The 23,044-nt window shown below is 39.6% G+C and overlaps 1 long non-coding RNA gene and 1 pseudogene across 1 annotated transcript; both read left to right on the forward strand.

The window, feature by feature from the left end:
* Positions 1-2,800: 2,800 nt before the first annotated feature.
* On the forward strand, positions 2,801-23,023 carry LOC119245243 (uncharacterized). The gene is made up of 3 exons (XR_005125226.2): positions 2,801-3,328; positions 6,104-6,138; positions 22,916-23,023. It is a non-coding gene; the product is annotated as an uncharacterized LOC119245243 (long non-coding RNA).
* On the forward strand, positions 5,555-5,627 carry LOC119245465 (U6 spliceosomal RNA; annotated as a pseudogene).
* Positions 23,024-23,044: the final 21 nt, after the last annotated feature.

Genomic DNA, 23,044 nt, shown 5'->3' on the forward strand with positions numbered 1-23,044 from the left:
AATGAGATGTCACCTCACCCTTTTTAGAATCGCTATTATCCAAAAGACAAGAAACAAGAAATGTTGGCACAGATGCAGAAAAAGGGGAATCAGCATACACTGGAGGGAATGGAAATTGGTCTAACAGATATGGAAATATAGAGCTCCCTCAAAATATAAGAACTAGAAATACCACATGATCCAGAAATCTCATGTTTGGGTATTTAGCTAAAGAGCAACATGTACCCCAAAATGTCATCACATTACTCACAGCTGAAAACAACTTCAGCCTCCATCATGTGAATGAATGGATGGAATATTACTCAACCACAAAAAAGATAAAGCCTACCATTTGCAATAACATGGGTGGACCTAGAGGGGATTATACTAAATGAAATAAATCAGATGGAAAAAGATACATACAGTGTTATTTCACTCAATGTGATAGTCAAACAAGTGAACAATCAAAACAACAGAAATAGACTTTAGACAACAAAAATGAAATAGTGGTTCCTAGAGGGACAGGGAAGGCAAATGTGTAAATTGGGTAAGATGGGTCAATGGTGAGGTGAAGAATGAAAATTAGATCTTGGTGATGAGTGTAACATAACAGATATAGATGCTGATATATATCTATATACCTGACACCTACATAATGCTATAACTCAATGTTATTTCAATTAAAAAAAAAAATACATTCCTTGCATCAGAGTCCTTGAGCTCTGGACTCTCTAAAGCTGATTTCTAAATCATCTTTATGCTTCCCTTTTTTTTTCTCTATTCTTTAGTAATTTGTATTTTTCTTTAATTACAATTTGGTAAAATTGGGGAAAATAATATTTTCTCCAATGCCCAGCAAGACTGTTGCTAGGATTGAATGAGATGATGAAAGTGTGAAGTGGTGCATGTGCACAGGCTTCTCTTACACAGTTCTCACTATGATACTTGGAAAGTCACATTTCCCATCCACTATAGGACAGTGGTATCCTGGGAAAAAAATGTTTTCAGGAAAAAGGTTTTGATGTGCAGCTTTTGCAGATTTCTTGAAATAAGTACTCCAACTTACACAGTCAATTTTATGCTACCAACATGAAGTACACAAGCTGGCAGAATTCCTGGAAATTTTTAACAAACAGAACTCAGCAGTCTGTATAAACCAACTCTATCTCAGACCCAGACTCCAGGGCCATTGGGCATCCAACAGTTTTCCTGCCCAAACCCTGACTCGCCCAACTTCCTCATCCTGAACAAATTCTTCTGCTTCCTCTGATGATTATTGTCATGAGGGAGCACTCCTTTGGACATACCAATCCGACCACTCTCCTCTGTGTCCACTGTTGTCTAAATGGGGGTCAGGAAAAGGTGACCCTGATCAGTTGTGCTGGCTCACAAGGACACTTTGTTAAGTAATGAGGAATTTTTCAAGCCAGATGTAAAACCACTGGAAATAGGTCATAGTGGGAGTCTTCACACCAGAGAAATTGGCAAATGCTACAAATCAGCACCAAGAGAACTGGTTTAATAGCATGCCATAGGACAGCGGTGTTTTCGGTCTTACTGTGGCTGTCAGATATCAGGCCTCAATCTCTAAGAATTGACTGAAAATAAGTGTTAGCAGAAAGAATGAGATCTGTATTTGCAACCCCAACTTGCACACTCTAAGCAGATTCTGCCATCTGCCACATAAAGACCAAGCACATTCTTGTGTATAAGACCTTTCATAGAAAAGAACTTTAATAAAACTAGTGTGCATAGAAAGAGAAGAAAAGAAAGGGCAATAATTTTCAATGAAACACCCACAGTTACCCAACCCCTCATGGGTAAAGGCCCAGCCAAACAGGGTTGATCAAAAGCGGAGCCACTGGGGCCGAAAAGCTTGCCAAAAGTCTAAGGCACCTTCTGGTGGGGACCAGAGGAAAGGGGACCAGTAGAAGGGGCCAGGCAAATCTGAAAGAAAAGAGGCAAAATCAAAGAAGTACAAATCAAGTTAAATGCTGCCATTGTCAGCCTTCCCATGTGTCTCTTACCTGTGTATGTCTTCTATAACCCCCCAGTCCCTAGTGCAAGTCCAGGGCCAAGAAGAAAGTGGGATTTCTTCACATGTCTGTGGGCCACATGCCTCCTTCCAGCTTCTCTTCCAAGTGTCCTCAAGTCTTTTCTAGCTTCTCTCCACCCCACCTTACCTCCGCCCTTTATTAGTTGGTGTAGAGAACCTGGAACCTCCCTTTTTTATGTTACAGATAACTCTCCTTAACAATCCCTCTCTGTAACTGAAGAACAATACAAAGATAAGGCTACCAGAGCTCATCCATTGTTGGAAAATTCCCAGGATCTCCACGCCTTGGATCTCTTGCAAAACTGACTCCAGCTACCATGTAAAAGAGCAATTTCTCCTTCTATGAGTTGTCTCCTGAGTCCTCATTTCTGGCACAATAATAAACTTTTTTCAGAACAATGGATGGTTTAAACCAGTCCCTTCAGGAAAATTGAATCCACACTGAAGGGTTGTGGAATGTTCCTAAAGTTCCAACAAAACAATCATAGAATAACCAAACCTTAACAGATGCTCCCAAGCCAGAAACTGCCAGCCTCGCAGCCCTGCTCAGGAAGAGAATGGGCTACACCCACTGGAGTGCGATTCTTTTTGTCTTCATTAAAAGTTTAAAAGAAAGTCTCAGTCTTATTTGACTTAGGGTCACCAGATTACATAAAGTGATTCAAGTCCTTTTAAGCCCACGGCCAGTGTGATTTTATGATGTCACAGTGGACGACAAGAACTATTATTGACTAGAGTGTGGGGTTCAGTGTCTGATACCACAGATTCTGAGATGCCATGAGCCACACAAACACTTGGCGAGGATGGGCCTAAAACCCCAAGCCAACTTTCACCATTCCTAAAAATAATACACACTTAGAAGACACAGGTGTTGTCCTCCTGTGGATCTCCCAATGCTTCTCCAGGTCATTCAAATGTAGCGCGAATCTCTCTGGCAAACATTTAGCCTTTTGCCTAAAACTGAAGAAAATGTTACAGCTTAACACAAAGGTGATTAAAGAACCTGGAAAAAGGGAGACAAAATGAAAGAGGAAATAAATTAGGGAGTTTTTGCAAAGTAGAAAAGTGAGGGTACCTTTTGATGCTGGATGTGAAAGGGAGACCTAAAAGGAGGAATGAAAAGTTTTGAGAGGTAGTGATCCAGGACTGAGCTGCAGAGAAGTGCGGGTGATTGAAGATGCTGCAGTAGGTGGAACCCCACCTCTGGGAACAGCCACCGCTAATGGTGACCCTAAGGAGAAATGTATAGGCAAGATATGTGGCAGAAGGGACAATAACTCCAAGGGGAACTAGGTAGGTATTTTATTTTGGATTATAATGATTTTGTCTGAGCCCCTCTAAAATTTTATTGGCCCCAGGAATCTGGGTCAGTTTAAATTTGTATAGTTAAAATCAATTGTCCAAAATCCAAAACACTTATGTTGAAATAGCCCCAGAAACATTTTCTTAAAGTGACCCTAATATTTTGCAAGTAGTATTTCTCTACTATTCCTTCAGACACAGAGCAGCGAGCTGGGTAGCTATCACTACCCTCCATTTTTCCTGGTTGAAACTGTCCTGTGAGCCTGAGGTGACATGCAGGAAGAGGGAGTCAGGAATCCTGACCTGCCTTCCATTCATTCTTCAACTCCTTGTGGCATTCCCCCATAGGCACCGTGGGCCTGACCAAACTCTGTCTTGTTGAGACAACAAGCCACCTTGGGAAGGAAGACAATGGGTTTGCTCATCCAGAGGGCGGGGCAGCCTTTGAGGTCAGCCCAGGCAGCAGACAGTCAAGTGAGCGGGTCTTCCCCTGAGAAAAGCCAGTGGGGCTGGTGATGGGGGTCTACAGGGCTATGAGGCAGAGCACAAAGGTCCAGCAGAAATGTCCATCCCTTCTCTGGACTTAGGGCAAGCAGGGCTCTCCTAAGCCACTATTCCTCTCAGTTAGGAGGCCTTGTTTTTTGGTGTCTTAGGTAAGTTTTCTGGCAGGGTCTCAAAAACGGTTTTCATCTCCTGGGCAACCAAACCCTCTCCCATAGCAGGTGGGTGGGTGGCATCGAAGTCCCCCACTGGAGCCCGTGTGTGGCCCCTCTGTAGGACTGTGTCTCCTCCACTGGGAAGGTAAGTCCTACAGCGATCACTGACTCATTCATGGAAGTTGATGGTTTTGCTGGTGTCACCTGATTATGTATATGGAAGAATGGACATATGGACCAGGCTGACTAAACTCAAAGTCCTTTTCCCTCACAAGCTAGCACTGGCCAGGAACTCATCTACTATAGCTCTTCTCTTCATCAGGAATGAAAGGAACCAGCACTGGACATGCTGCTTTCTGTACTGTGCCTGCCGAGTTATACTCACCTGGGAGGTGAGAGCTGTGCATTGAGAGGGGACATCTGAGTCCCCTGGACATGGTGGGCTCGCCAAGCACTTAGCAGTCTGTACCATTCGTTTACAGCTAGCTCTCTCCTAAACAGATGATCCCTGAAAACCACAGTTTTGAACTGTACAAATCTACATTCATTACAGAGTGCATCTCCGCAAAGCAGGAAGAAGCGTGGCAGCAGGGTGAATGGGTGCCGCTTTCCCCACCACTACTCATATGCAGCTGCCTGTGAGCCATGCTCACAGCCTAGCATGCCTAGCATGCCATGCCTGAATGGGGGGCAGCTGGCAAGAAGTGAGATGGGTATAGGGGCGAAATGAAGGCGGCGAAATGAAGGGGGAAAAAGGGGAGATACACAAGTTGGAAAACAGATATGTGGGTGAGAGACATGGGGAGGCCACTCCTGGTCCTGGGCAGAGACAGTGGCAGCTGCTATCTTGACCTTGTGGTGGATTATAGGGTACATTTTGCATTTGGGGTCTCTCCTTCCATCCCAACCCTCTGGAACCTGCCTAACCCCATTCTTGCGGTTCCTTGCCAGAAGGTACCTTAGACTTGTGGCAAACTTTCAGGCCTGGGTCATCCTGCTCTGGATCAAGCCTACTTGACTGGAATTGGCCCATAAAGAGATGAGTAAGTTTTTGAGTTTTATTTGGATCTGTTATTTGCACTCCCTCCTTCTCTCTCTCTCTCTCTCTCTCTCTCTCTCTCTCTTTCTCTGCCCCTTTCACCAATTAAAGATCTTTCATACTGAGACTTATTTTTTGATTTGTGTTTGCATATGACTGTACACTCTTTAGAACATGTACCCCTTAACAGTTTGGGGTCCCCTGAGTACCCCTCAGTCATGCAGTTATGTGTAAAGGTACAGGCAGTTACACTCATACATGCATTTCTTGTGAATGGATGACACAAACTTACTGTATTGACAAATGCATTTCAGCTCACTACATGCATTTTGTCTTCCTTATGATTTTCTTAATAATGTTTGCTATAGCTGTATTCTGTACTATAGTCTTACTTTATTCTATTATGACATGTATATATATAATACAAAGGACTGTCATTGTTATTAGTAAGAGCTTCAGTCAACAGCAGGCTATTAGTAGTTAAATTTTTAGGAAGTCATATGCAGTGCTTGCTTTGGCAACACACATCCAGAAAGGATTAGCATGGCTCCTGCCCAAGGATGACATGCAAATTCATGAAGCATCCCATATTTTTTTTGGATTAAAGAAGGTATATGTTACTTCAAGAGGCTCATTTGGCCATAAAGACAAACACAGACTTAAAGTGAAGAGGTTGTAAATGGTGCTCCATGGTGAATGGAAAATTTAAATGTGCTCAGGACACCCTCATGGAATCAAAGTCAGTGATTTCTGTCCTTTCCTTTGACAATTTCGAGTAAGCTGAGGCTGGTGGTGGGGAGGTTCAGGGCATAGCATATAAATCCAGATACCGATGTTCAAATCCCAAGACCTCTGCCAGTGTGACCTTGAGACAAAACTTCCCATGGTCAAGTTCACTATTATAAAGTGAGTGATGGTAATAGTACCAGTTCACAGGCCTATTGACTAAACCAGTTAGTGTAATTCAAGCTCTGAGAGCAATGTCTGGCAGACAGTAAGTGCTTAGTAAATGCTAAAAACATTATTTCTACCAATGTGGGCTCTTGTTCTAATTAACTCTTTTTTCTCAAGGGATCAGAATACAGGAACACAGATACATCATGTTGGTGAGTCTTAGAGCATAACCAAGCATGTCTAAAACTTTCTCTTTCACAAAATGACAAGAATCTTCTTCAGAAGGCTGAGTCTAAAGTCACTGCTACTTTGTAAAGAAAATCCTTTCAGCAGATGTTATAATAGTCCAATAAACTTAGACACCCTAAACTGTGGCAGGGCTTTCAAAGTCTCTAGTGTCCCCACTAAGTTTGCAGTCTCCATATCACAGTGAGTGTTGGAAGTGGGGTGGGAGACTCGCTGAGAATGATGATGATGATGATGATGATGATGATGGATAATTCGATTAAACAGTGTCTATTGTTTTGACCTCATTTCAGTTCCTATTTCAGAAGGGGACTAGAAGTACGAGGATCATCAGTTGAGGAAATGTACATTGACCTAGCATTTCAGTACTTCCAGAGACAGGGGTCTTTACTCATTTGCCAACGTTCCTCTTTGCAGCTCAGAATTGTCTTTGTCTCCCCAATGCAACTATCTTAGGTTCTATTTCTCAAAACTCCAGTTGCTGTTTTTGTTGGTTTCTATGCTGGATTTTAATGGATGCTTTTAATGGACCAGTTGTGAAGTGGTCATATAACCTAATGCCTTTACCCAATTACATAATTCAGTATCTTAGGATGCACCTTAACGGCTGACCCCAGCATAAGGCGTTTAAGGAAAGAGGCAGAGCATAGGAAAATATGGATATTGTGGAGTGGATCAGTCAGCTTGTCCATATAATAAATTGTGTGAATTTGTTCACACAATTACAGAGGCTGAGAAGTTCCACCATCTGCCATCAGAAAGCTGGAGACTCAGGGAAGCTGAGGTGTAATTCATTCCAAATTAGAATGCCTAAGAACCAAGATCACTGATGTCTGAGGGCAGGAGAAGACAGATGTCTCAGCTCAAGAGGCGAGAGAGAGAATTCACCTTTCTTTTACTACCATGTTTTTTTTGGTCCTCAGTGTCTTGGATAATGCCCACATACCTCCCCACATCAGTGAGGGTGAACTTAATTCATCCTATCTTTTCATATGCTAATTCCTTGTAGAAACACCCTCACACACACACCCAGAAAGCATGTGTTACCACCTATGAGCATCCCATAACCCCATCGAGTTGACATAAATTTGCTCTCACATCGGTGGTGTGAGCATGGCTCAAGATCCAACACCTGGGTCAGCCATCATGTTGAGGCAAATGACTTGAGAAAATTTATTTATGTTCAAACCTCTGCTGAGTAATAAAAGCAGCAAGCAGCGCACAGTAGATGGAGCTGAATAAATCACACTATAGCAAGGAGGCAGAACCCATAAAGTGAGCCACCTTCCAGAGCAAGGAGCCTCTGCTGGTGGATTACTGTCTGTGGCAAGAGGCATCAAGGCCACAGGGCTGGGCTGCCTTTAAGGCAATATAGCTCCTACAGAACATGATGTGTGGAAAGACACAGAACCTGCAGACAGCCACATGCAGAGTTTGAGTGCAGTTCTGACCGAGCATGGATTTCAACTTTTCTACTCACATGTGAGGTGCATGCACTCTGTTTGCCATGAAGAAAATGACGGAGTGAAGCCAGATACAGAGTTACAGCACCCCCTTCTTGTCATACTTCTGTCAAAGTCTGCTATGAGAGCATGTTGCATTCTACTCTATTCTGAATCAAACATAAATTCTGAGAGAAGTGTCTGAATTAGAGATTTTGCATTCCCAATTACGTTGTTTTCAAATTATGACTCATATTTTTAACAAGTGACATCGTTTTTTAAAAAAAGATACGTGAAGGAATGTGACTATTCTTTGATGTTAAACTACAAGGTATCCTTTTCCTACTATTGCCCATAAAATGTGAAATAAGTGACAATTTAAAACATGCTCACCCCAGCTCTTAAGGAAACATGTCAGGCAGGGTTCTAGTTGAACATCTTGCTGTGCTCCTCCATGGCCACTAGAGGGAGCACAAGCTAACCAACAGCCCGTCTCTGTCCCCAGAGTTTTGGCACTTTTGGGAACGCTTGCCATGACCTCTGGAAGGACATAGCATGCTCTCTTTTCTGCAAAAATACTAAGTAAACTTGTCATCAGGGAAATGCAAATCAAAACTACCATGAGATACCATCTCACACCAGTGAGAATGGCACATATTAAAAAAACTAGCAACAACAAATGTTGGCGAGGATGTGGAGAAAAAGGAACTCTTGTGCACTGTTGGTGGGAGTGCAAACTGGTCCAACCACTATGGAGAGCTGTGTGGAGATTTCTGGACCTACTAAACATAGAGCTTCCATATGATCCAGCAATTCCACTCCTAGGTATTTACCCAAAGGACACAGAAACATCAATTCCAAGGAGCACCTGCACTCCTATGTTTATAGCAGCACTGTTTACAATAGCTAAGCTTTGGAAACAACCCAAATGCCCAAAAATAGATGACTGGATCAAGAAGATGTGGTACATATATACCATGGAATATTACTCAGCATTCAAAAAAGATAAACACATGCAATTTGCAGCAACATGGATGGCACTGGAAGGGATCATGCTCAGTGAAATAAGCCAAAAAGAAAAAGAAAAATACCGTATGGTCTCACTCATAGCAGGAATCTAGAAAACTTAAATAAGGGACCAGGAAAATGAATATAAGAAAGTGAAAATCAAAATCAACAAAAAACTATGAACCAGAGACACTTTTTGGGGGGCGGGGGGGAAAGGATTGGGGTCAGAATTGGGCGTTTGCAATTGTATGGGGGAATATAAAAATAAAATTTAATATTTAAAAAAAAAAAAAAAATACTAAGTAAACTGAAAACTCAATGATCAAACTGGGAGGGTGACACCATCAGAGTGTCCTTTACTCTTGGAAACGCCAGACATAACCAAAGCAGACATGAGGATCCGGACACTTGATTCCGGTTAAGAAGCGTCAGGACAAGAACATCCAGAAATGCACAAACCTCAAGAAAAATGACCTATTTCCAATTATCAACTCTCTTTCCCTTCTGGGAGGAGGGAGTATGGGTTCTCTGATGTGGATACAGGCAACGCCCTTAGAAAGAGTGGTCATGTATAAAGGGCGGGGGTAGGGGCTGTGTCTGTGCAGGCACATGCGCATCTCTGTGTGTTTGTGTTTGTATGTGTGGATGTGATATGTGTGTGCCTAGGTCAGGAGACAGACTCTGGTTGGTCAGGTTCTTTCCCATGCCTCCCCCTAGATAGGAGCTGCAAAACACTTTGAATCTTAAGATTTTTCCAATCAGGCCATCAGCGGGAAAACCTTTTTATCTTTAGCTAGGCTCATTAAAAAAAAAAAACTGTCCATGCTCATTGGCAAATTGATAATTAATCTTTCCCAGGGGAAAAAAACCCAGAATGTCCAAGTTTCATTATCACTTTTTAATTTGTTTTCTAGTAAAGAGGATCCTTCCATCTTTAGTTTCAAATTACATGACAGAGTATTTAATTCCCTAAAAGGATTTTGATAGGTTTTTAAAAAGCCCAGCATAAAAATTAAGGGTGGCTTAAATACTGAAAGACATTTTTTCCTGTAGTGATCATTGTGTTCTCACTGGATGCCAGTCAAATAACATGCCTTGAAGGAGCAGGTGGACCAGTAACTCAGTGGTATAAGAAGTGTTTGGCACATGGTAGCCACTCGAAGTTTATAAATGAATTAATGAATGAGTGTTAGAGTGAGCAATTATTATAATGAAGAAAGAAAAGTGCTCTGAGAAATGGAGAAAGAGACTTGGATCTAGACTTGGATGAACATTCTGGGCACAGAGATGATGTATGAAAAGATGTCAAGACAGAATAAAAATACTGGAGAAATTGTGGGAGGCTTACTTTGATGGAAAGACAGAATTGAGCAAGAAATTAAGGCTTAGCGAATAAAAATTTATAGGCAATGTTAGAATTTGATAAGCATTAATAATAACAATAACAGCTAACAATGACAACTAAATGCTTTCTGCATTAGTTCTCGTTAAGTGTGGTATTCTTATTTACTATCGTTTTTGTGGGTGGTATGAGATAGTGGTCTAATTGCATTCTTTTGCATGTTGATGTCCAATTTTCCCAGCACCATTTGTTGAATAGACTTTTTTTTCCTCCACTGTAAATTCTTAGCTCATCCTAAATTAACTGTTCATATAAGTTTGGGTTTATTTCTGGACATGTATTATTCTATTGATCTGTGTGTCTATTTTTAATTCCAACAAGATACATTTTGATTATTTTTGCTATGCGGTACACTTTGAAGTCGGAGAGCTTAGTGCCTCTGTTGTTCATTTTTGTCAGAATTGCCTTGGCTATTTGGAGTTTCGTGTTCCAAACAAATGTCAGTGTTTGTTCTATTTCCTTGAAGAATGTCATTGGAGTTTTGATAGGGATTACATGGAATCTGCATATTTCTTTGGGCAAGATGGCCATTTTCACAATATTAAGTCTTCCAATCCATTTATCAGTGTTTTCTATATATTTTTATGTTTAATAGTTTCATTATACAGGTCTTTAACCTCCTTTGTTGGATTAGTTTCTAGGTACTTAATTCTTCCTGATGTAATTGTAAATGGGATTGTTTTCTTGATTTGCTTTATCTTCAAATTCATCGTTTGCATATAGGAACAGACTTTTCTATACTGATTTTGCAGCCTGCCACTTTACTATCCTGCTTATTATTTCTGATGGTTTTAGTCTTTAGGGGATTATATGTATTTTATCTTATCTGCAAATAGTGATAGTTTTACTTCTTCTTTTCCAATTTGGATTCCTTTTATGTCTTTCTCCTGCCTAATTGCTCCTGCTAGGATTTCCAATACTCTGGTGAATAGTAGCAGTGAATGTGGACATCTGTGTCTTGTACTAGATCTCAGAGGCCAATCTTTCAGTTTTTCAACATTGAGAATTATGATAGTTGCGGGTTTATCTTCTACAACCTTTACTATGTTGAAGTATGTTCCATCTATCCTCAGTTTTTAATTTTTTATCATAAATGGATATTGAATCTTATTAAATGCTTCCTCTGCACTTATTGATAAGATCCTATGAATTTTATCTTTCCTTTTGTTGATGTGATGAATCACATTGACTGATTTTTGTATGTTGAACTACCTATGTAGCCCTGGAATAAATCCCAGTTGGTTGGGATGTATGATCCTTTTGATATATTGTTGGATTTAGCTTGAGGAGAGAAGACATGGATAGACACTTCTCCAAAGAAAACATACAGATGCCTACTCTGAAAAGATGTTCATCATCACTTATTATTAGGGAAATGCAAATCAAACCACAATGAAATATTACTTCACACCAGTGAAAAATGGTTATCAAAAAAACAAGAAGCAACAATTGTGTGGTAGATGTGGAGAGTTGGGAACTACCACTGTACACTGTTGGTTGAAATGTAAATTGGTGTAGCCATTGTGGAAAGCAGTATGGAAAATCATCAAAAATTTTTAAAATAGGAATCCATACAATCCAGTCATCCCACTTCAGGGTATTTGCTAGAAGAAGATGAAAACACTATTCAAAGAGATACATGCACCAACCCCATATTCACTGGACCATTATTCCCAATAATCAGGAGTTGGAAACAACCTACGTGCCTATTAACAGATGATTACATAAATAAGTTGTGGTACAAACACACAATCTACTACTATTTAGCTATAAAAAATATGAAATCTTGACATTTTGCAACATGGGTGAGCCTAGAGGGTATTACGTTTATGAAATAAGTCAGACAAACACAAGCAACATATAATTTCACTCATATGTGATGCTTTAAAAAATGAAAAAAATAAAACAAACTTTATAAGACCAAATTCATAGTGACCACTGGAGAAGGTAGATGGAATAGTAGAAATACCCAGCAAAAAGGACCAATTGTTTGATGAAAAATGGAATTAGACTTTTAGTGGTAACATAAAACAACATGTGCACATGTTGATTTATAATGATGCATACCTGAAACTCATATAATATTACAAACCAATGCTATATCAATTTAAAAAAGAAATATTCTCATGGGCCATAAGCATGCCAGATATGTGTGGCTTCAAAAACACTTTCAGAAAGTTTGATTTCAGGTAAATAAACCCAAACATTTACATACAACAACTGCATGCTGGCTTTTTGGTAATCAGTGTTTATTTTCTCAAAGAAATGAAAGAAATCTCAAGGGTAAAAAGATGGCCTTTCCTTCCTCATTGGCAAGATTGGGTAAATAATATTCTCTCCACTCTCTAGCAATCATGGATCCTGTATGGCTATCCTGCCTTTTCAAAAATGGAGAAAAGCAAGGGGCATGAAGGCATTTTTACGGCTATAGAGTAATTCTGTATTTCGGTTGTGGTGATTATTACACAATCTTATTTTCCCTCTTCTAAAATTCACTGAACTCAATTCTTTAAAGTGGATGAATTTTATTGTCTGTAAATCATGCCTCAATAAAGCTTCTGTAAATAAAAGTAGACAAAGCATGATTGTCCACGATCTGGGTATAACAAAAAACTATTCCCCTAAGCTGATGAGGAATAGCTCAGTAGGTTAACTGCCTCTGTGTCTTATGTATGCAGTACTCAAAAGCTTGTCTCCTGGATTCTCATCTCAAAATCCAGACAAAACATGGTAGAAGGCAATGTGGGGGAATTAAAATCTATTTTTGTAGAAGCTTAATCAATATTGATGACCTCGGTTCTGGTGAATATTTTTCAATTCCTATTTAAAAGGGTAATAATTATGCTTTTGGGATGCCACCTTGGAAATCATTATTTCCACCCCTTTAGGAAAATAACTCAGGAAATAACAAGCTATATCTGAGAGGGTGAGAAGGAACCAGTTACAGGTATGGGTTGGGCAAGGAACAATGGAGATTATTAAACCTAGAAAAGAAATCAGCATCTTTGTGTTTGTGGGACCTGTTTAATTCCCCTTAATAACTGACACATAACATTATATTAGTTTCAGGTGCATATTTGTATATATGGTGATCTTAATCTACTCTTTTTAGCAACTTTCAAATATGGAATACAGTATTGTTAAATATAGTCACTATGATACACATTACATCCTCAGGATTTACTCATTTTATAACTGGAAGTTGGTACTTTTTGACCCCTTTCACCTACTCCCCTGTCCCTATATTTCCAGCAAACAAAACACCAATCTGTTTTCTGTATTTATAGATTGTTTTTTTCCCATCTTACTTTTTTGAACAATAAACAAAAGAGAACATAGTGTCTTCATGATTTGTTAATCTAAAAGCCCATGGAATGTCTTATACCAGGGGTAAATAAAGAATCAGCACTTTTGAGCAGAGGTTGGATTATTTGTGTTTTGATCTCTATCAGTCACAAAAACAAACTTTTCAAAGCCAACTGGACTCTCATTTAGAGGTGATAGGACTCTCCCTGGATAAATACTCTTTCCTTTCAAAAATCACGGCCGTACATCAGCATCTATAGTTTTGTAAAGAAGGTCTGCATGATACTTCTTAAATTGCTTGACTTGACAAAAATCAAAAGAATCCTTTAAAACATTGTTAAATAAGTACAAATTATTTGTTTTGAGAAGTTTATATATTTAGTTAGAGCATGAATTCTTGAAACCTCTTTCATGTACATGATTCGATGATGAAAAAAAAAATAGAAATGTGTTTCCTGAACAACACAACCCTCTGAGCAGCACACCAACACAGCTGGATTCTAGCACTTTCTGCCTTGTTGTGTAAGACTGCATGTGAAAAGGGCATGGGCACTTTGGGCTGGGAGACAGAAACATGGCATGTTAATTTCCAGTTCACCATGGACCTGGCACCTTATTTATCCAGGCATTGATCTTCTCGTTATTTTAGTAGTCATTAAGTACTAATGTGCTAGGTATAACGAAAATAAAGTCAAGAAACCGAAACATTAGGCAGAGATATGTTAGACACACAGAACATTTAAATATGCTACATTCAATTATCATTTTCAGAAGTTGCTCAGGTTTGTTCCAAGGCTCCCAGGGCCAGGACAGGGCACCAATAGAGACTATATAGCAGACAACAAGAATATTTACAAGTAAGAAGCTGATCAGCAAATTTACCTAGACAATGTTTCCTCCCACTCTACCTGATACATGTATATCATCTTTTTTTTTAAAGATTATTTATTTATACAAGAACCAGGGTACAGGCCAGAGGCACGGGAGGGTGAGAGAATTCAACAGAGCCAGAGCGGGGAATAGAACAGGCAGACTGACCAAATACACTGCTGAAGGGAGCAGCGGGCGCTACAGGAGAGGTCTGCCACGCCATGTGGGACCCTCGCTGGCTGGCCGGGATCAAACCGGTGCTACAGAGGCTGTGGACAGCTTCACAGAGCGGCACTCAACTGCTGCACCACCAGGGCAGGCCCCATGTATATCATCTTAATGACCTTCATAATAAGGTTGGTTTGAGGACTTCTCAGAGTGATGGGGTAGAAAAAGGACCCATGCAACACTCTTTTTTCCTGCCTTTGGTCCATCCTGCCCTAAGGTCCTTATATACATCTTTGGATAATGCCCCCAGCAATACTGCCATGTTCCATCAACACCCCTTTAAAGATACTTAGCCCTTAAACTTGGATGTATATGGGGGCACATGCCCATAACCCAGGGCAATTTCTGGAGGCTGGGCCCTGGACAGAGGCCCATGTGTGATCCATCACCCTCTGGGGTCGGGTCAATTGGGCAGGGAATTCCTAGGACTTAAATCCATGGAGCAGAGTCTAGTGGGGGTGGCATGCGGTCCCAGAAGCATTCCCCATTGGCCCCATTCCATGGTAGAGACACAGCAAGAGGAAGGCACAGTGGAAGGCCTCTATACTTTGGGGCCCAGGTTACAGACTGCTCTTACCTGGACCTGAAGGTGGAACCGGGGCCTCTAACACCTACACTATCCCCTGTTTATACATTGTAAACACAGGAACAAGAAACAGCTGGGAAGCTGTACTTATTTCATCAAAGAACTCCAGAAGAAAGGAAGACTAGCAACCAGAAGTGTTAAGAAATGGTCCCAATCACATGCACATGGGCTTTCTTAAAGCACAATGGTTCTGTCTAGAGAGTCAGAAATGAAAAGTGGGTCCAAACTCACCCTTCCAGAACAAATAGATTCCCAAAAAAAAAAACATGGAATAGAGTCAGAGATGAGCTCAGTGGGGAAAGGAAAGTGCTGTGTGACCATCAATGACAGATGCTGCTCATGGAGTGGTCAGTCTGGACAGCCAAGCAGGCCTCTTTTGGAGTGACCCATGGAGTCTGAGGAGCACTGCTCAACTGCCCGCTAAGGTGTCCTGGCATTAGTCACCACACCTCTCCATATCTCATTAAGGAAATGAGGAATGGGCAGGAAAGTGTGTGTGTGTTGTAGAATTATTGCTGTGAGCCCTCAGTGAGATCATACACACGAAGTGAATGAACCCAGAGCAGACCACATTGTAGGCAGCACTTAGTAATTAATTATAATAATTACCAGTTGATCAAATAGACCTTGATCGCAAGATTTTTTTTCTTGTATAGAGTATAGGGAGCCTTGGTTTCCTGATAAAGTAAGCACAGTTGTGAAATATAGCAGAACTGTCTGTCAAGTGGAGACTGTCTACTAAGCCCTCCAGTGCCGAGGAGTGGTGAGGACACCTGGGGACGCGAGGACCACAGCCACTGTGACATATGAGGGATTTTGTCTGAAAAAATGTGGTTGGCGAGGGTCCAGAGGCTGAGGTCTGGCTCTGCCGCACACTTGACTGTGTGGTCTTAGGTGGATCTCACCACCCTTTTGAGCTGTGTTTATCACCTCCAGAATGATTAACTAAATCAGGGTTTTCGTATCTGAGTTGTACAGATCAATGGAGCTTGTTACAAATTAGATTTCAGGTTCCTGCCACTGAGATTTGGATTTATTAGGTCTGAATCAAGTCTTGTGTGGACACAAGGAAACAGCATTTTCAATGAGCACCCAGATAACCTTAAAATGGGTGGCACCCTAAACCCACTTTGAGCGACACCAGCTGGACAATTATCTTGTGTCTCAGGTAAATTTGTCCATGAAAATCTAGCTCACATTTGATGTGAAAGTCTACTCATGTTAAAGGATCAGGTGATCCTTGAATGTGAGCAGGCTTGCGAGTCTATCTTTCCTTCAAATTCTCAAACTCCCACAAAGATCATAATGGTTGACTGGATAGATTAATATATGCAAACTGCTTTGGGCACCTCAAAAGAGGAGCATTGTTGCAACATGGAAATAGGTAAGTGGATGTTTATTACAAGCTTTGAGGTCCCCAGAGGAAAGTGGAGCTGTGTAAATGCAAATTGGTTTGTGTCATGTATAATTTTTACCAGCTCTGAGAAAAGCTAACCTTAATGCTTCACAGGGGCTCCTGGGAATCTGATCTCTCTAGTCGAGATAGGAACATAAAATTTCTATCAGGTTCACAGTCTTGACATGTTAAATATTGGCTCTGGGAGCAGCAATTTGGGAGAACATTATTACTCTAATTCAACTGGTCCTTTCTGTTTAAAAATGAAATCGAATCAAATCAAGTCTAATCAAATAAAATAAATCAACGACAAAATCAAGAGAATAAGCAGCCAGGATACCAGGTATTGCTAGGTTTTGGTCTGTTGTTAAGCAGTTATGTGACTTTGGGTTTTATGAGACACAGCATCCTCTTCTGGTTTAGCTGATACAACAAAAGGAATTTAGAGAGAGACTCAATCAAATATCCAAGTGAGGGACATTTATTGTGGATCACACAATAGGAGAGGCTGGCAACTGCCCTGAGCCATACTCTCTGCCTGAGAGTTATGGGGTCCTGATTTTATGTGGTTAATCGCCAGGATGGAGCAGTGGGGAATCAGGTTGAAGGGTCTTTTTCACAATATTGATTGACTGAGGTTTTGTGGTTTTCCTATTAGCCTGAGGACTCAACACTCGGAAGTTAAACAAGAGCCCTATAACATTAGCTTTTTTTCATTTACTAATTTGTGGTTCAGGTGACATAATGGCAATGGAACCATTCTGGACATGGTGGAGCATTCACCTCCTTTATATCATCTTTTTTTTTTAAAGATTTATTTATTCATCTATACAAGCACTAGGTACAGTCAGAAGTGCGAGAGGGTGAGAGAATTCACCAGAGCCAGAGCAGGGAGCAGAGCAGGCAGAAGGACCAGTACACTGCTGAGGGGAGCAGCGGGTGGCAGGAGAGGTCTGCACGCCATGTGGGACCCTCCTCCGGTGGCCAGGAAGCAGCCAGGGATCGAACCGGTGCTGCAGAGGATGTAGGCAGCCTCGCAACCCAGCGCTCAACCGCTGTGCCACTGGGGAGGCCCTCCTTTATATCATCTTTAATAACACATGCTCCAAACTGTTTCATGAAGTTCTGCCAGAATCTCTCAAGCCTACATGTCAGAGGCCACAAGGAGAGCTTAGGATGCTGCAATTGAGGGGAGGGGGTCACCAGAGAAAGAACTTGCTGGAGGCAATTGTGTGAAACAAGGGAAGCAGATATTATGGTTATTCTGCCTACAACAGAGGATAACATTGGACCAGAGTTTCTGAACTGACTCAAACCACAGGGCATAAAGGAGAAAAGAAACACTGGAGGCGGACCATCTGTGAAATCTCATCCGATGCTGAGCAGAAAAAGAAGAGCCAAAGATTAGATATGTCCAAAAGGCAAAAGAAATGTGGTCACTGCTGTTACTGATGCTTACAATAATTTTCTCAGTCTAACTTAATTTCCCTGTTGATCTTTTTGCCTCTCATTGCGTTTGGTTCTCTGAGATTTATTTCTGGTTTATATTGCATTTGCCATAGTGTTTGCTCCAAATGAGTCCCTTATCCTTTGAGCCCCCAGTATCCACTTTGCCTCTAAGCAAATGATTTCCACTTGCAATTTTCTAAATCACTGAGGTCTCTTTTGTGGTCTCCTTTTCACCAACCTCCCCCTCTTCTCTATAATACACACCCTTGCTTCTATTTTTCACTTCATCCTCCTTCTGCCCGCCTCTGTATCTACAACCTGACACTTTCTACTCTGTGTTGGAAATATTTGCAGAAATGGGGCACATTCACAGGTTGGATCCCCAAAGAAAAAAACTGTGTTACTTCCTACCTCTTAGGACTGGTCCTGAGTGTGCAGACTGCATACTTGGGTCTGGAAACTTATTACAGTGGTGTAATAAACACAAGCCAAGCCCCCCTCTCCAGCACATGCCAATATCAGCAACTGAGGGACCCCTCCAGGTCCCTCACCCATTCCCTCAACTCAGCAGCTTCAAGATCAGTTCTCTGGATCCAATCAAATAAAGCCACAGTACCACTTGCTAGAAAAACAGAGTAATACAAATCTTTAAAATACTGCTATAGACAAAAAATATCAAGAAATGTAAAGCAGGAAAATGGGCATACAGGAAAATACAACACATGGCACCTAGATCTCAAGGGAGTATGTTATTAAAAGGAAAGAAAATCTCCCCATTAACCCTGCCACAAAGACATGGTCGATTTTATCTTGATGTCACAAAAAGATTTCAAAATTGCCATGATTAAGAAATTCAAAGATAAAAGGAAATGAATACAAGTCAAAGTTACACAAGAGAAAAGCTAATCAGAGATACAGCAAAAGCCAGGAAAAAACTAATAAATGACTGAAAAATGAAATTAATGAATATAAAATATAAATTAAAGCACTAAGAAAATAACCAAACTTCAGAATATAAAAAAGATCAAGAGGAGAGATAAAAATTGCTGGAGAAAGCTATGGAAGCATTATTCACTAAATGTAACATCAAAACAGTGACCTAGAGGATAATAATGTCAAAGGATCCAGGTAGAAGAAGAAAAAGAAACATGAAAGAAAAAGATGAAGAAACACTTCAAGAACTATCAGACTCCCTTGGGAAAGGCAACATAAGGATAACAGATATTCTAGAAGGAGAACAGAGAGAGAAGGGAACAGAGAAATTATTAAAAGAAAAATAGAGGAAACTTTAAATGTAGATGTGCATGAAGCTGAAAGAATACCTGATTACCTAAATGTGATGAGACCTATACCAAAATTCATAGTCATCAAATTACTAAGAGTTTAAGACAAAGAATGTTGAAGTTGGCAAGGGGGAAAAATAAATGCAGACAACTTATGAAGGTGCCTCCATCAGGCTTACATTAGACTTCTCTGAGGAAACTATAATCAAGGTGAAATCGGAATGACATATACAAAATACCTAAAGATAAAATGTGCCAGCCAAGAATACTATGTCCTGCATTACTCTCCCTCAGATATGAAGGAGAAATAAAGGCCATGCCAGACAAATAGAAGCTGAAGGAGTATGTAAGCATTAGACCTCTTTGAAAAGAAATGTTGAGAGGCAACCTCTTACCTAAATTCAAAATAAGAACAACCAGAATACTAAGAAAAAAATGGCAGTAGCAAATCCTCATATACCAATAATCACCCTAAATGTAAACTCTGAATTCATCAATCAAAAGATACAGAGTGGCTGGCTGGATCAGAAAACAAAACCAAACTTTCTGATGTCTCTAGGAGATTCTTTTGAGCTCCAAAGTAAACATGCTCAAAATAAATGGACAGTTAACCTATGGCAAATAAGTCAAGGGTATAGACTGCAGAAAGGAAAGTCTCGTCAGCAAATGGTGCTGGGAAAATTGGACAGTCATACTCAAAAGAATGTAACTGGACCACTATCTCATACCATATACAAAAATTAATCCAAACAGATTCAAGACTTAGAAATAAGACCTAAAACTATATAATACATAGAAGAGACTGTAGGCAAAACACTCCATGACACTGACTTCAATGATGGCTTCAGGAACTTAATTCCAACAACAAGGAGAACAATAGCAAAAAAAGGCAGAAGGGACTGCTTCAAACTTAAATGCTTTTGTACAATGAAAGAAGCTGTCATTAAAGTTAGAAGACATACTACTGAACAGGAGAAAAATATTTACACATCATATATTTGATAAGAGGCTAATACCCAAGATATACAAAGAATTCATACAAATGAACAAAAAGAAAACAAAGAAACCCAGTCAAAAATGGTCAGAAGGGCTAAACAGACAATTCTCCAAAGAAGACATACAGATGGCCAACAGACACATGAAAAAAATCCTCATTACTGCTTATCATCAGGCAAATGCCCATCAAAACAACAATGAGATCACATACCTGTGAGAATGGCCCACATCAAAAAGACCAGAAACAACAGGTGTTAGGGAGGATGTTGAAAAAGATAAAAAAAAAAAACAAAAAAAAAACCTTTATATACTGTTGGAAATGACTAGTCCAGATCCTATGGAAAACAGTGTGGCAGTTTCTCAAAATATTAAAAATAGATCTACCGTAAGATCCATCAATTCTACTCCTAAGTATTTACTGAAGAATGCAAAAATAATAATTTGAAGGGATGTGTATACACTTTGTTCATTGCAGCACTATTTACAATAGCCAAGTTATGGAAACAACCTAGTGCCTAGAAACAGATAAGTGGATTAAAAAAATGGAATACTACTCAGTTATTAAAAAAAATTAACTCTTGCCATTTGCAACAACATGAATGGAACTAGAGGTGATTACGCTAAGTGAAATAAATCAGAGAAGATGAATCCCTTATGAGATGGTTTCACTCATATGCAAAATATAGAGAAATAAAATAAAGGATCAGACAAAATCAAACCAAAAACAAACCCTAAAAATCTTGACTATAATATTGAGGCAGAAGGTGGAGATCGAAGTGGGGAAGAAGCCAAAAAGACTGTGGTGGAGAACTATGGGTTCCTTGGTGGTGGATGTGGTCTGGTAACATACATCTGAAGAAGTATGATCCTGCACCTTTGAATCATATGCAATTGGTAAACCAATGCTACCTCAATAAAAATTTAATTAAAAATAATATTTGATAGGGGTTTTCATTGTACAGTGATCATAGTCACTATACCTGTATGGCTATCTTTGGAATGGTTTCCATACATGCATCCTTTCATTGTGACATGGAATAGATTTGGTCAGAATTTACTTGATAGGGTATGTGGGATTTATTGCCTACTTTTATGGACTAATGTGATGACAGATGTTGACAAAATTAACACTGCTTATTATTTGCTTGATAGACTGACTCCTCCATATTGTCAAGGCTGCATTTAGAGTGAAATTGCAAAGAAAATCTATGAAAAGATACTAACACTGATAAGGCATTATTGAAAGTATCAGAGAAGTAAAAAATGATCTTGCTGACTTCACATTCAAAAAATGTTGCACTTGCATTTGTGCAACTTTTCATATGGTTGAAGAGGTTGGTGATGTGTACCAGACATACAAGCACTTTGCTTCTTGGTGATAATTTGGTTAAATGATTGAGCTCTGCTTTGTTCAAGGAAGATCACAATTTTCACATTTCATGGCATGTAAGTGAAGGTCACAGGTTAGAACATTGGCAAAGGATCATCTAAGAATCTTCTTTTGGGGAAACCTTTCATATATTGTGCTGCTGCTTCTCAAGTAATAAACTGCTTCTCTCTGTGTTCCTCATGTTATTTAGTATTTCCACTTTTCTTACTAGATAGACTTAAAAAAGTAAAAATAAATATTTCTGGTGGTGACTAAAAAAATAAAAACAATAAAAGAAAGATATCATACAAGGTATGCTTTCTAATCATACAAAATCAAAGTAGAAATTAGTAACTGAAAGGTTTCTGGAAAATATTAAGGCATTTGAAAATTGAATAACCAACACCTTAATAGGTCAAAAAGAAACTGTCAAAGAAAATTAGAAACATTTTTATGTGAATGACAATGAAAGAACAGCATTATCAAAATTTGCAGATTACTGCTGAGTGCTTAAAGATAGCAGTATGCTTATATTAAAAAAGGAAAAGGATCTCAAAAGAATTAAAGAACAATAGTCAATAAATCTGACAACAGAAAAATAATGTAGGAAATCAGTGAAACCAAAAGTTGGTTATTTGAAACCATCAATACAACTAATAAAACTATCTAGTTAGACTGACTAAGCCAATAATGCATGAATTCCCATATCAGGAAAGAAGTAAGGTATATTTCTAGAGACTCTAGAGATACTAAAGGACAACCACAGGCTCATACATTTGATTTATAATATGTTGATTTATAATATATTATAAAATTTGATTTATAATATAATATAATTCAACAACCACCACAGGCTCATAAATTTGAAAGCTTAGACAAAATGGAATTCAGTCGACCATACTTGGTAAATTATGCTAATTATGTCTTTAGTGATGCACTAATTGCTAGAATATGTAAATTCTGTCTTTTATTCTGTCACTCTTCAGGTATTGCTTAACTCTATAAGGATGTGAGAAAAAATCGAGTACTTGTCATATAGCACCAAAAAAGATACAGTGTTTAAAAAAAATGAATGTTATAGGTTAATCTTGATTCTGTATTCTAGAAGTAAGTATTCCATTGAGATGAGTGATTGATTATATTTTTTCCCCACACTCCCAGTCCTGGGGGTAGGGGTGGGAGGAGCAGGGCTGCAGAGTGTAAATTTATGACATAGTCTGGGTGTTATCAGTAAGGTCTTTAACTCCTGCTACTCTAACAACTATCCTTGCAGTCCCAACACTATGCTATCACCTTAGAAGGCTGACTTAGTAAATGGTAAGTTCCCCACTTAGCCTGTATTCCCAAAGTATACCCAATATTGAAATCTGAACAGCATTTGGCTCTAACTTGCCTTCTCATTTTTCAGACAGAATTCATTTAGTCCCTGCCTTCTCTGCAATACCTGACATGCTACAAAGAGAAAACAAAAAAGAAGAGTGACATTTCAAGAAAGATGTATAGCAAGGAAAATGATTAAGGTCGTTGTGCATAATAA

This window comes from Talpa occidentalis, unplaced genomic scaffold, assembly GCF_014898055.3.
Source record: "Talpa occidentalis isolate TD23 unplaced genomic scaffold, MPIMG_talOcc4v2.1 talOcc4.14, whole genome shotgun sequence".
NCBI lineage: Eukaryota > Metazoa > Chordata > Mammalia > Eulipotyphla > Talpidae > Talpa > Talpa occidentalis.